The 14639-nt window shown below is 55.2% G+C and overlaps 1 protein-coding gene across 1 annotated transcript in view; it reads right to left on the bottom strand.

Moving 5' to 3' along the window:
- Positions 1-14639, bottom strand: part of INPP5A (inositol polyphosphate-5-phosphatase A) — a 122013-nt gene that overhangs the window by 67309 nt on the left and 40065 nt on the right. The window lies entirely within an intron of this gene.

Here is a 14639-nt window from a genome sequence, read left to right as displayed (position 1 = left end):
AGGCTGAAATCACTACTGAATTCTAAGAACTGCTCCACATGCCCTTTAGGGAAGGCCATCAACAGCTAAGATGGGGGGCCCGGAAACAGTCCTCCCATGAGCTCATCCTAATACCACGGTGAACCCCACACGGGCCAACTTTGAGTGGAGACACCACCCTGACAAGAGGACCCCACTCTGACAAGTGGCAGACAGAGAAGGAAGCACTTGTCCTGCCTCTCCTGCATAGTATATACTTCCAGGAAAGCATGTCTCTCTGCATGGTGGCAACCCAGGCAACACATAAAGACAAGAGGCAGAATCCCAATACAACATTTAAATCCTTTCCCTCAGAAGGAACCATGAGCTGTTGCCACCATCAGAGAGAGAGAGAGAGAGAGAGAGAGAGAGAGAGAGAGAGAGAGAGAGAGAGAGAGAGAGAGAGAGAGAGAGAGAGAGAGAGAGAGAGAGATTGCACCCCCTTGTGGATGACTGCAGTACTGCCAGCGGGAAAGGGCTCCCGGTCTGATTTGAGAGCTGATGCCCACTGGGAGGACGGGGTGGCTGAGCACAGGACACGTGACACACTGCAGGGAGGCCAGAGTCAAGGTCTTGAAGAACTAGGTCTGTTCCTCTAGCGGAGAAGCTGCATGAACAGAGATGGGAAAGCAGAAGGCGCTGGAGCAGGCAGAGTGAGCTCCAGTCCTGCTATGTGAGTCCCCATGCTAATCCCCCACACTGATGCCAACCAAAAGCCACAAGCAAAAGACAGCAAGCTGAGGACATGCACAATGAACCAAGCAGGCCACTGTGGGGCTCCATGAACCCCGCATTCCTTCCCCTACCACAGTTCGGCCCCCCCATGGGGCTTGGCTGCAGGGCAGCATGGTGCAGATGGTGTGCAATCCAGAGACACTCGCACCTCTCTGACCCAAGGCCCCACAGTGGTGAAAGTGGAAGTATTCACACGCGCAGTCTACACGCCAAAGCGCTCGTGATGACTAGGATACAATCCAAAATGACTCAGAGAATCTGGAGGGGAGTGATCCACTCTTCAGGGAAAAGGCAGCCGAGAGGAGCGAGGCATCTGGAATTATCGGACAAAGACTACAAGGTAGCAATCGTAACTACATCCTGTGGGGCAAAAGTGAACATTCTCGAAGGTCATGAAAAGACAGACACTCAGCAGCGAAAAGAAACCAGAGGAGAGCGTAAACTGGAATTTCAAAAGCCAAACACCGAACCTGAAAGTAAAGTAAGAGAAGAGCTCGATCACGGAATGGAAATGCAGAAACCCAGGAGGAGGTGCTAAGAAAACCTGACCTGCAGCCGAGGTATGTCCGGGGGCAACGTCAAGTCTCAGAGCGCCGAGAAAGGGATGGAAAGATCGAAGCATTCAAAAAAGAATAAGAAATAGTTGCCAAATATGTCTCGATTTTGGTGAGAGACATGAATTTACAAACTCTGGAACCGCAGTGAACGAAACAAGATGAATTCAAAGAAACCCATCGCGCGACGTAGCACAGACAAAGGGGAAACCTTACAGGAGCTGGAGGGAAGAGTGTAGTGGTGCATCCAGGAAACCCGAAATCCGAGTCACCATGTGTCTCTAACAGAAAACTGGGGCCAGGAGACAACGGACAGCTTCTTTACAGTACGGGAGAAAAGGCGGGGGCAGGGAAATCAGCCTAGAATTCAATATCCAGTAAAATAAAGCCATTTTCTAGGTAGGAAAAAGAAATGTCGACCAGAGAGCCTGCTCGATGTTGAAGGCAGACATGAGACTAGGAGGGAGATCCCTGTGGTTGAAGATGCAGCAGTGGAAATGCCAACTGTCTGGGAACTGGCAAAGATGGTCCTTTCCTCTGACGTTGCCTAAATATGATGATGAAACTTTAAGGAAGCTGAAGACAATGGACGCTGCATATCAACCAACCCCGAAAGCTTCCCCAGATGACATGAGACAACCGGGAAAGTGGAAGCAAACGCCACAAAAGGCAGCCCTTCCGCAGGCCTCCCGGAGACAGAGGACTTGGAAGGGAAGGGAAAGGGGGATTCTCGGCCAAGGTCCAGCCCGTGTGAAGGAGGGCAGCTGCCGGGAGGCTGCAAGCCAGCCTAGAACCCTGGGAGCACCCACCAGAGACCGCTCTGCAGAAGAGCAGCAAAGTGGCAAACAGCTTCTGCGGAAAAGGGACCCAGAGAGGGAGGTGTGTGTGCCCCAGTATCTGGGTGATGAAGGAGAGAAAAAAATAAAATGGAAAAAATTGAGACTTTGAAGACAAAGCAACAGGCCTGGAGCTGACGCTGACTCCCAGTGACCCTAGGACAGAAGGGAAGTGCCCACACGGTTTCCCCCATCATTCTCCGTGCAATGCGGTGAGTTCTTTAACATGGTTCTCCTGGACAGGGCCTTTGTTACTCTGTCCAAATGACCTTGGGCTTCCTGGGGGGTCTGGAGCCCCTACTGATGGAGGCTGATTCAGCTGTGAGGGCGTGCCCACAGGGTCAGCTGTAGTGGCCGTCTGCTGGATGAAAGGAGCCCTCTCAGAAGCAGGGAGGGAGGGACCAGGAGTGGAAGGCCACCTTTGGACTCTGAGGTCCCTGCACCAGCACCTCCTGGGTCCAGGAGACAGTTGTGATGCCAGAGGAGCAGGAACCAAAGGACCAGGAGGCAGAGCGGTGGACTGCCCAGCCCACAGAGTAAGTCAAGCTGAGCGCTTGGGGACAGGAGGCTGGCTTGTGGGGTGGGGTGCCTGTGGGCACTTAATTAGGGATCCGGCTTCGCTGAGTCACGGAACTAGAGTGGGGTGCCTTCGAGCTGAGCTTACAGCAGAGTGGCGTGCCCTACAGGTATTCACTGGCCACCCTGAAAGAGCTTTGTAACTGCCCAAGTAGGGCAGAGGCCAGACCGAGGGGCTGAGTGCCAGAGGGAGGCCTGCCTGCCACGGGCACGGCAGAGAAGAAACTGTCCTGGTGACCGTCGCATGCTGAGTGTCTCTCACCTGTGTGGTAACCTGTGAACTTCCCCAGGAAGCCCACTATGGTGAGCATCCTCCGTGAGTCCCGTGCTCCATGCGGTGGACGGCTGAGCCCAGCCTAGAAGTGGATGGCCACAGGAGGGGCGGTGGGGTCAGAATAGGGTACGGAGGGGTGGAGGGTGACGCATGTCTGCCCTGGGACTCGGGGTGGTCAGCCTGGGGAGCCCCACGCTGGTGCTCATTCCTGCAGAGCAGCTCTTGGGTTTGAACTGTGGACCTGTCAGGGAGCAGCTGAGCACTAACCCTGTGCATTATCAAGCTCATTTTACAAGAGGAACCAAACAAAACCAGAGGCATGAAGCCCCTCCTCCCCCAATCATTCCCAGTATTTGACCTGTGATACTTTGGGGTTGTGGTGCTGGAGAAGAACGCAGACAGTACCACGGACTGAAAAAAGAACACGCTGCTCTGTGTTGAAAGAAGTGAGGCCAGAGGGCTCCTTAGAGGCCAGCATGGCCAGGCTTCGTCTCACATCCTTTGGACATGTTGTCGGTAAAGACCAGTCCTTGGAGAAGCATATCAAGTTTGGTAGGACAGGGAAAACTCAGCAAGCTGGATGGATTGACACAGCAGCGGCAGCAGGGGCTCAGGCAGGGAATAACTGGGAGATGGTACAGGGCTGGGCAGTGCTTTGTTCGGTTGTGCATAGGACTGCGGTGGGTGGGGGCGGCTCGATGGCACCTAGCGAGACGGCGACAATGACAACAACAGCATCCCCCTCAGCACCAGCACAACAGTCCCTGGACTCTGCCAGTCAGACAGGAGAGGGCGCTGCTGTACCAGACACACTGTAAAACACCCACTATGGGAAGAGAACCAGGAGGGCAAGAAGTCCAAATAAAGCTCGGGGAAGGAGGGAAAAAGAGGAACCGATACCAAGGGCTCAAGTGGAAGGAAAATGTTGTGGAAATGTTGATGGCAACATAGGTACAAATGTGCTTGATATAATATTTGTATGGACTGTCCTAGGAGCTGTAAGAGCCCCCAATAAAATGATTAAGATAACATTTTTAAAAGCGTTAAATAAAGAGAAAGACGTGCCGCTGGAAGGAGGAATGCCTAGTGAGTGTGGAGTCCCTGAGGGAAAAGGACACTGTGGAGCTGAGCTAGTCCTGACAATGGCCATCCCCGACTTTCCCTGACCGGACACACTGAACGCGCCCAGAACACCTCCGAAGAGTATGGTTGAGCTCTAAGACTCCAGGTGAGACAGCCTTTGAGGGGATGATCGGGCCCATGAAGCCCCCAGATAAATGATCGAATGGCAGAATTACACTGCTCTCAGACTTTGATGGGGCAACTTCTCACAAAACCCCCAGGACAGAGTCCCCCAGACACCACCCAGCCGGAGCGACGGCCCCAGCACTGCTCAGGAGGTCTCTGTCGAGGGCCGGGTAGTGGAGGTCTCGGTCTGGAGTCGTACAGAGGAGCCCTGTGACTCAGTGGGTAGTGTTGACTGCTAACCGAAAGGTCGGCGGTTTGAGCCCATGAGCTGTCCCCAGGGGCAAAGACGAGGCCATGCGCTCCTATGAGATGCAGAGCCTGGGAAATCCGGGGGAGCAGCAGCTCTGCTCTGTCCTGTCGCCCCCCCACCCCACCCCCAGGCTTTGTCAGTGTCTAAATGGTGGAAAGAAAGATAAAGATTTTCTTATACACACAAGGGGTCTTGCCTTTCCCAGTTTCTAAATAGCAATGGGAAGGGGACTGATGTTCCCTCAATAGCTTGGCTTTGTGGGCCGGCTTCCCAGAGCCCAGGTCTGAAGCACAGCGAGCCACCCTATGGGACAGAACTGCCCACGGCACCACCAAGGCTGTCCATGTCTGCCACAGGAGCACATTGCCACCTCGGCTTTGTCCAGCGGATTGGCTGGTGGCTCTGAACGGCCAGCCTTTCTGCGAGCAGGTCAGTGCCTAGCCCACAGTGCCACCAAACCTCCCCGCTTGGGCGCAGTGACCCCACAGAGTGAGGCGTGCAGGGCAGCTCATGAGAGGGTGGCAGTTAAAAGGAGGACTTCCCTTGTGAGTAAGTTAGGCCGAGAGTGATGTGCAGGGAGACGTCACCGCGTGCTGGTGGGGAAGCAGGGGAGTGAGCGCATGACTGGAGGCAGGGGTCAACGGAGGAGAACCAGCTCCCAGGGGTGCCAAGACATGGGTCTCACCGAGGCCCCTTCCAGGTCGGCCCAGGAACAGCTGGTGCAACTGGTGACAGAACTCTGGCAACCCCCACACTTAACAAAGCAAGCAGTGCTATGCGTCTGAACCCCCAAATTCCTGGGGGTATAGCCACAGGGACAGCTGTTCTTCCCTCCATAGCTGAGGCTGCGAGGTTCCACCCTCGGCACAAGTCGAGTGCTGGCGGCGGAGCCCAGGGTGCAGACTTGTCCATTCCCATGATGTAAATGCTCCGCTTGGCCAACTTCACGCTGTGGGCAGGACATGCCTGGCCCTGACTGGGGAGAGCTGCTGGGGGCAAGCCCAGCACAGCGGATACAAATGCCGGACACAAGCAATGGAGGATGCAACACAGTAATAGGAAGTGCTGGGTTTGGAGCGTGGCTTATTATAATTTGTGTAATCGAGTTTTCAGTAACAGTGTGTTTTAAGAACAGACTCCAGGGTACCAGAACATTCCACAGTCACTCCAGTGCACCTCTGTGTGTGGTGGGGGGAGGGGACAGAACTCAGGCCAGAGAGGACTTTACCGGAAGCCACACCCTGGCTGAGCCAGTCCCTGGTGACCTCACCTCTGTGTATCATTTCCAGCCCCTTCCTCAGGCCCCGGTAGAGCACCTGCACCAACCCTCCCATGAGCAGAGCTCGGGGTGAGCCTGCAGAGAGGCAGCACACACTCACCTGCCTGAGTGCCAGCGAGGCTGAGAGGGTCCAGTCCTGCCCATGTGTCACTCTGACCCTGAGCACTGGTCCCCTCAGACAGGATGGCCCACACTGGTCCCCACAGGCAGGTGGCTCCCCCAGGCTTGTGGGAAGGCTCTGGCACCTGGACTGTCTTGTGCATGGGTGCTGGTACTAAGGGGACAAGTCACCCCCCCACACAGGCCTGAGGGCTCCGGAATGTGCGGCTCGGACCTGCTGCCCAGAGGCCCGTGCACCAACAGGACGCTGCAGAGACATGGGGCAGCGAGGCCTGCGTCTCGGGCAGCTGGGGCGGTCATGGCCCACGCTTGCATCGGCCCCACTGAGCCCTGCTTGCTACAGAGATGGGCACAGAGCACCGGAAAGGGGGTGTGGGCTCTTCATCACGAGCACCCTGTGGGGCAGTGCAGCCCAAGTGTGGGCAGAGTGATGCTGACCTGCTGACATGCCGACCACCTGGGTGAGGACCAGGGCAGGCTGCCGCGGACACCCCCGCAGGAGGCCAGCACCAGCCCCAGGCTGAGCAGCACACTGTCTCCTCCACTGGCCAAGAGCCAGTCCTAAAAATAGCGGTAGCCGAGCTGGTGCTGCTCCCAGGCGAGGACCACAGTGGCCTAAAAAGGTATTCCCTCCCGGCCCGGCCGACTGAGTGGGGCACGGTGGGGAGAGGCTGGGCATGGCCAGGCTCTGGATCCACTCTGGCCTGGGAGGCAGCCCTGAGGAACCACAGAGGATGCCTGACTCCACACCCACCGCTCAGTTCCCTCCCCAGGCAGAGCCAGCAGAGCAGCCAGGGCCAAGGCTGGGAGCCAACTGCCCTCACCACTCTCTGTGACCTTACTGGCTGGTCAGCAGTGAGCCCCTTCCTCCTGCCCAAGCTGGGGCCACTGTGTCCACGCTCCACCTCAGTCAGCCCGCCACACACGCTGACCACAAAGCCAGTGTAGCTGTCCCACAGGCCACAGAGCTGGTCAGGAGAACTTGCTTCTTACAGAGGCCAAGTCAGTCTGTGTGGCTGAGCAGCAGCAGCAGCAGCAGCAGTTCAAGCCGGCAGCACTCAGCACAGCCCAGCTCTGCTCACTGCCAGACTGGCCGCCTCTTTCAGGGGCAGGGCTCCAGGCAGGTCCTCTTGGTCTGCCACGGTCCAGCATGACAGGTGCTACGCTGGTGGCTTCACTGCAGCCGCCCAGCAGTGTGCGTGGGAGGGTGGGCAGACTGCAGGGACATGTGTGCCCACGTGCACACCCTGGTTGATGCTGGGAGGATGCGCATGGACCTCACTCAGTGTAAACTTCACCTCTAGGTCAACATCTCGGGGAAGCGTGAGTCAAGACATGTTAGTGTAGCCCCCGAGAGCAGGCTGGCCAGCCTTCCACAGAAAACCAGAGGCTAAGAGACGGCGGTTCAGTGCGCGGCCTCCCCAGCTGTGGTATCTGCTCTCTGACTGCATGCTGCGCTGCCTCTCAGGGGCCAGCTCACACTCATCATGGGTCCCAGCACCCAGGCCCAGGTCCCTGATCCCACCCCCACCCCACCCCCCACAAGCGCGCCCAACTGGAGCCCCACCTGGACCCAGGAAGCCCTGACTAACAGGCCTGGCCCTGTGGAGAGGTCATGGGTGCCCCACCACGCCGCCCGTATCACAGGCCTCTGCTCAGCAGCAGAACCGGCCCCAGGATGCCCATCCTGGCCTTGCTGCTGCCAGGATTCCTCCAGTGCCTGCGTTATATGTGTGCACAGGAACCCCGGCCCAGGCTGCTCCGGGGCCAACCCGACAAAGACAGAGGTGTTTATGGACTGCTATAACTTGTGGCAAGCAGAGGCCTGAAGCTGGACACACCCCTCCCTGGGGACAGTCCAGTCAGCTCTGGGAGCACAGAAGGGACTGTGTGATGAGGATGGCCGAGGCAGGAGGGGAAGGTAGTCAGAGTGACCAGTGGGGTTGAGGTGTGGGATTCGTCAGAGGGCCTGCAGACCATGTCACTGAGCCAGGGCCTGGCTGGTCGGGAGCAGACCACCAGGGCAGAGGGGCTGGCCTGGGCAGAGCGAGGTTGAGAGGAGGAGGGCAGGTGGTGCTAAGGAGGAACAAGAGGGGTTCTGGGATATTTTCCCTTTTATAGCAGTGCTTGCTTAGAAATCTTTGCTTAATCACACCTTTCTGAAGTTTCCTATTAAAACTTTAATAGTCTTAGGTTTTGCATGCAGCTCCATGATGCCCGTTGGGATAATGTTTGCACACAATGCCAAGTCGGGACCCTTGCTTTGCACATGGAATGGTGACCTGTCCTGGCATCTATTGCTGGGAAGCCCCCTGCACCCTATCACCAGTTGTCTGCTGGCCACCCCAGGCGGGGCCGTTTCTGTGGCTCCTCAGTGGGGGCTGCACCCTTTTGCTCCGGCTACTGACCTCTGAGGCAACTCTTCAAATGAGCGCATGGGTACTCGAACTTTGCTGTTGTTCTCTCTGCTCCAAACCAAAGTCACTGCCACGGAGTCAGTGCTGACTCACAGCACCCCCTGTGGGTTTCTGCCTGTTGTAGAAGCCCCCTTGTCCTTCGAATTGCCCATCATGAGGATGGCAGCCCCACGTGTAACCACTCCACCACCAGGGCTAAGCTGGCACCTCGATCTTGCCAACCTCGACCCAGAACGCTCATGGGCTCCCTGGAGCCTGAGCATGGCTCTCCGTCTCTCTGCGCTGCCAGTGGACTCCGACTGACAAGAGACCCTGAAGGGCAGGGTGGGCCTGCTCCCTAGAGAAGCACGTCGCTTCTTCTCTCTCCCGGGGGCAGCTGGTGGGCTCAAAACACTGACCTCCTGGTTAGCAGCCCCCGCGCCACCCGGGCGCCTGTCCTTGAGGGGGGCGCAGGCCTTGCTGGGTTTTATTAGCTCACCCTCGTGCTCTTCGATGCTACTGAAACAATAAACATCATTTTCAAGCCCAGCTTTCCATTTCCACTATTACATATGTCTTCATGCTGACTCTGTCGCTTTCAGATGGCATTGAGTTGATTCCCACTCCCAGAGAGCCTATCTATGTGTGCACAGCGGAGCAAAGCACCGCCCGCCCCTGCGGCACCCTCGCGAGTGTGTGAGCCCACTGTTGCAGCCCTGTGTCCTTCCATCTTGTGAAAGGTTTCTCTTTTTCTCTGCCCCTCTGCTTCATCAAGCAGGATGTCCTTCTCCAGGGACTGGTCTCTCCTGACAGCACGTCCAAGTCTCGCCACCTCGCCTCTAAGGAGCCTTCTAGCTGGACTTCTTCCAAGACAGATCTCCACGGTACTTTCAGTGTCCTTCCCCACCATCCACAGCTCAAGTGCACTGCTTCTTCTCTGGCCTTCCCCGTTACAAACGGGACGCATTCCCCGTTGAGCAGGGTCTGCCAAGTCCACGGCCACTCCTTCCTTTCTGATCTCGTGGCTTCTGTTCTTGCTCTAGAACCGGTGCAGGAGGGGACGTAGGCGGCCTTGACTTGTCTGAGACACATGTTCTCTCCTTCTCTCTCCACGAAACATGATGGTGAAAGCCAGTTACCGTGGAGCCAGCCCTAACGTCCAGGCCCCGGTGGGCCAGAGCAGAGCCTGCTGGGCGGGATCACCCCTGCCGTTTCAGGAGGTGGACCAGGTCTCCCTCCGAGGCAGCTCCAGGTAGACTCCCCTGCAGCAGGCTGGGCTGCATCACCACTAAGCCCGCCCAGGGCTCCGGGCAGGACATGGCTCATTGAGGATGCTCTTCTCCCCTTTCTAGTCTCAGTCGACTGTGGTCGCTTTCTATTAGAAATGCCGACAGGAGTTGTCAAATGCCTTTTCTAAATTTACAGTGATGGCAATATCGCTTTTGTTCCTTGATCTTCTTGTTGGCCCGGTAAATTCCAGTGATTGATTTTCAGACGCTAAGCTAGCCTTACATGACTGTGGGGATTTGGAAAAAATCAATGAGTCACGATGTATTATTAACCTTTCAGTGTACAAGGGGGCAGGAGTCCCGGTGGCACAGTGGTTACACGTTAGGCTGCGAGCCATGAGGTCAGCAGTTTGAAGCCACCAGTTGCTCCACAATAGGAAAATGACACATTCTATTCCCGCAAAGAGTTGTAACAAGTCTTAGAAACCCACACAGGCAGTTCCACCCTGCCCTACAGAGGTCGCCGTGAGTCAGAATCTACTCAAAGGTAATGGGTCTGATACAGGGAACTTGGTCTGAGGAAGCGGTCCTCCACCTTCCTCATGCCCACAACCCTGTCACACAGCTCCTCATGTGGTGGTGACCCCCAACCGTAACATTATTTTCATCGCTACTTCATAACTGTCATTTTGCTACTGTGATGAATTGTCATGTAAATGATTTGCAGGATGTATTCTCATTCTTACAAAATGAAAGTTGCAAATTGCAGGATGTATTTTCATTCTTACATAATGAAAGCATAGTGATGAATCACAAAAACAATATGTAATTATATAGTGTGAAATATTTATCTTTAATGACAAATAAATGAAATTTTGTCTTGAAGCACGATGTAGCATAGCCTTCATGCTGGGTACTGGTAGGTGGGCGTATCTGCATGTGGGCGGACCCGCCTGGAGACGGATAGAGGAGCTGTGTCTAGGTTCCTAAGACCATCAGAAATATGTATTTTCCGGTGGTCTTGGGCGACCCCTTTTCTATGTTGTGAAATCACTGTCCTTTCATGTCCTTCTTCATTAAGAGGAAACAAAAAGAAGTCACACGGAGTGAGGTCAGGTGAGTAAGGTGTGTGGGGCAAGAGAGGCATGCTGTTTTTTGCCCAAAACTGGTGCACTGAGATGGTTGCGTGAGCAGGTGCATCGCCATGGTAACAAAACCAGACCCCCATTGCCACAAATCGGTCCTTTTTTGCTGCCCACTGTTATGCAATATTTTCAGAACCTCTAAAAAGAAAGCTTGATTAACAGTTTGACCTGGTGGAATGAACTCCAAATGCACTATCCCCTCACCTACATCAAAAACAAATGAGCATCATCTTCATCTTTTATTTCACTTGACGAGCTTTTGGGGGGCAAGGTGATGATGGTGTCTTCCAATGGCTTGATGGATGTTTGCTTTCAGGGTCATAAGAATAGCACCCTGTCTCGTCATCAGTAATGACTTTGGGGGAAAGGTCTGGTTGCTTCGAAGCCATTCTTTTAAAGCAAGCATGTTTCTACGCGATGTTCCTTTTCCGGGTCGGTCAGAACCCAAGGCACACATTTGGCAGTGACCCTTGTCCTTCCCAAATCTTCTGTTAAAATTCGCTGGATGGAGCTCCAAGGGAGTCCAGATAACTTCCCCGTCTCTCCCACGGTCCGTCAGTCCATTCGGGAAGGTGACGGACGTCTAGAATGAAGTGTGTCATCATCAACATTTCACGTCACCGTTTTTGAAACTAGAAAACCACTCGTACATTTGAGTTTTTCCCATAGTGCTGTCTTTGTAAGTTGTGTTCAACATTACGAAAATTTCTGTGGCATTTTTCCCAAGCAGGAAATAAAATTTCTCAGCCAAATGCTGTTCTCTTAACTAGGCCATCACAAAAAAAACGAGATTCAAACGAAACTGCTTTCATAAAAAAATTCACTGTGACCAAAGAGAACCTTCCCAGGCGATGCCACTGGGTGCACTAACTCAGAGCGAGTTGCTCCAAGCTTGCCTAGTGGGAAAAATGTGTACTCCAAAAAGCTCCGTGGAGCTTTTAACCATTTTGGGGGGTACCCCTCGTATACTTAATACCAGCAAAGCAAACTTTAAACAATCTCACTCACGGCCATCAAGTCAATTCTGACTCACAGTGACTCTACAGGACTGGGAGAACTGCCCGTCTGGGTTCCTGAAACTGTGATTCTTCATGGGTGTGGAACACCTCATCTTCCACCCACAGGGTGGCTAGTGGCTTCAAACTGCTGACCTTGTGATTAGCAGCCTAATGTGCACCCCTATGCTAGCAGGGCTCCCTTAAACTCTGTAAGGGCCCATGAATAAAAATAAAGTACTTTTTAAAAAGATGGCCTATACAGATGACAGAAAACTCCAAAGCCTATTAGCTGGCAGGGAAAGATTCCCCAGTGCACACATTTTTGAAGAATTGAATTGAGAGAAAAAAATTCATGGAGAGGCTTCAGAAAGTTTGGGGGAGAATCCCAGTATCTTTCACCCCACCTTTCCTCAGGACGGGGGTCATCAAGCTGGAGGCAAGTCTGGGCCTCGGGGGCTTTCTTCGCTCTCTCCGCTCTGCTCAAGCGCCACAGTGGGCACGCACGATGCAGCACCCACTGTGCCAGCGAGCCGGCGGCCATCACGAGTTCTCAGGATGCAGACAGTGCGTCCACCTCACCCACAGGAATCTAGACTTGGATCTAAACCACTTCCCAGGAGCCTGGCCTGCTCTTCCCATTCCGCAGGTCTCAGTCCTCACGTGGTCTCCTCAGAGGCTTGGCCGGAGGGCCCATGTCCTCTATTGCTCAGGGGGGCTGCCACCCTCTGACAATGCTGATGCAGGAGAGGGGGTGCAGGGTAAACTGAATTTAATCCATGACACTGGTGTTTGGTTCGTTTTTAAACATAGCCATTTTAATGTGCTAAATCAAGACTTGCTGTTTTCAGTGCAGCAAATTCAGGTTGGCGACACTGCTCCTGTCCCTCGCAGGTGTGAGGGTCCCAGCAGCCCCTCTCTGGGGCTCTTCTCGGGCAGCTCGTGCCCGGCACACTCCCACTGCCATCTTTGAGCAGGTGTTGGCATTTGGCCTCGGAGGGGAGACTCTCCCAGCGTTCTGTTGTGAGAGAGCAGCTGGCCAGGCTCCCCGGGCACAGCGCACACACAGGCCAGGCAGCATCCCTTACCACACCTCACACCTCCTCAGCTCTGTCCCTCTGGGTCCCAAGCGGCCCATGGTGCGAGGTGTGTGTACCTCACTGGTGTTATGCTTCTCCTTATAGACTGGTCTATGATTTGGCTAAAATTGAGCCACAGGCCTGAGTTCAGGCCCAGACTGGAAGGGTGACCAAGGACCAGTTTCAGAGGGTCCACAGCTCTCGATCCCACTGGCAAGCCTGGTCTCCTCGCAAAGCCCCACTATGCTGCCTCCCGTTTTATCCAGGACCTTCTAACACGGGCCCTTACAGAGCAGCTGGTGGTGGTAGCCGGGCACCTACAGCACTTCAGGCCTCAGGGTGTGGACAATAATGGTCACAGGCTCATGAGTCCACTGGATACGGGATTCCACGTGCTTCAGCTGGTGTCGTGCTGACAAGTAAGGTCTGCAGTTCACACCCACCAGCTGCTCCTAGGGAGCCAGGCCAGGCGTCCTGCTGCTGCAACGATGTACAGCCTCAGAAACCCAAGGGGCGGTTCTGCTCTGCCCTACAGGCTGGGAACGTGTTAGAATCAACTACACAGCAGTGAGCTGGTTATCTGCTTGTTTCTTTCTCTCCTCCGGTCAGGGAGAGACTGCAGTTACACCTTAAGATGGCCGCTCAGCAGATTTAGTTTAAGACTAGCTGCTCCTCACCAGAGTGGGGTGGACATTTTGTGGACTAGGTTATGCCAGCTCCCCGTAAGGTCCCCCAAGACTAAGGTCCTGAGTCCCCAAGTCCAGAGTTTCTTTCCCTTAAGGTATGTGGACATGTCCAAGAAGTTTTCCAAACGTGGCCCCAGTGTGCTCTACCACGTGCACTAGGGTATAGCTGCAGCACAGGGGACGGCCCGTGCAGACCTCCTGTCAAACCCACACCATGCACATGATCCCACCCGCCACACCCCGACCCCAGGCTACGACCGTGGGACTGGGTCTGGTACTCTGAACATGTTATCAGCAGGACAGACCACCTCCACTATCAATGACTGGGGCAAGGGCAGCACTCCTACCTCAGAGAGGACCGACTGGGGGTGGGGTGGGGAGATTAGCAGAGATGGCTGACTGGGGTGTGAGTGACGAGGGTGGGTCTTAGAGGAGGGTGGCTGTCTCCTTCCTGGGAGGTTTCTCCCTGCAGCTCAGAGGGGAAGAGGCAAGGAGATGCTGCTGGCCTTGACGGGTACAGATGGGTGGAGGGCATGAAAGGGCTGCGGGGGGAGCATGAAGGGACTGCGGGGAGGGGAGGGGAGCACATGCTGTGGGAAGGCTGTGCTTCCTCCAGGCAGCGCCAGCCACCCCCAGCAACTGAGTACCGGGACACGGCTGGTGGCTCAGGAGCTGAAGTTGTTTGGTCTCACGGGAATGTCAAGGGCCAGCCCAGTGACGGGCACCGTGCAGAGCACAGGAGCCAGTGACACCGGTGAGGATGGCGATGGTGTGGACCGACTGCACATGTGCACGCACACCTCTGGTACCTCCAGCCCTTGTCCGGCTGGAGCAGAAGTCGAGACTTAGGAAACCAGAGCTGCATGATGGAGGAGTGGGGCCAAGTCCCACCTGACTAGGCCTGCAGGATAGGGGAGGCGGCTCCCACCCATTTCCCAGCTCACCGCTCCATCTACCTATTCTTTCTTGCCCATCTACCCCTCTCCTGGGACCCAGGTGGCCACAAACACATGGTCCAGATGCCCCAGTGGGGCGTAGGCCTGGTATCCAGCCTCCACTGGCCCTGTGACTCTCACAAGACCTATTTGCTTCCTGGCCCCTGACGTTCACATGACCCTCCCCCTCCAGTGACAGCTGCCATTGTGCTGGTCTCTGAGTGTCCAAACAGACCAATCAGACAGTGTCCATGACCAAATCCCACCTACTGGATCCTAGGGCT

The sequence above is a fragment of the Tenrec ecaudatus genome, chromosome 16, assembly GCF_050624435.1.
Source record: "Tenrec ecaudatus isolate mTenEca1 chromosome 16, mTenEca1.hap1, whole genome shotgun sequence".
Taxonomy (NCBI): Eukaryota; Metazoa; Chordata; class Mammalia; order Afrosoricida; family Tenrecidae; genus Tenrec; species Tenrec ecaudatus.
This window is presented reverse-complemented; position numbering and strand designations above follow the sequence as displayed.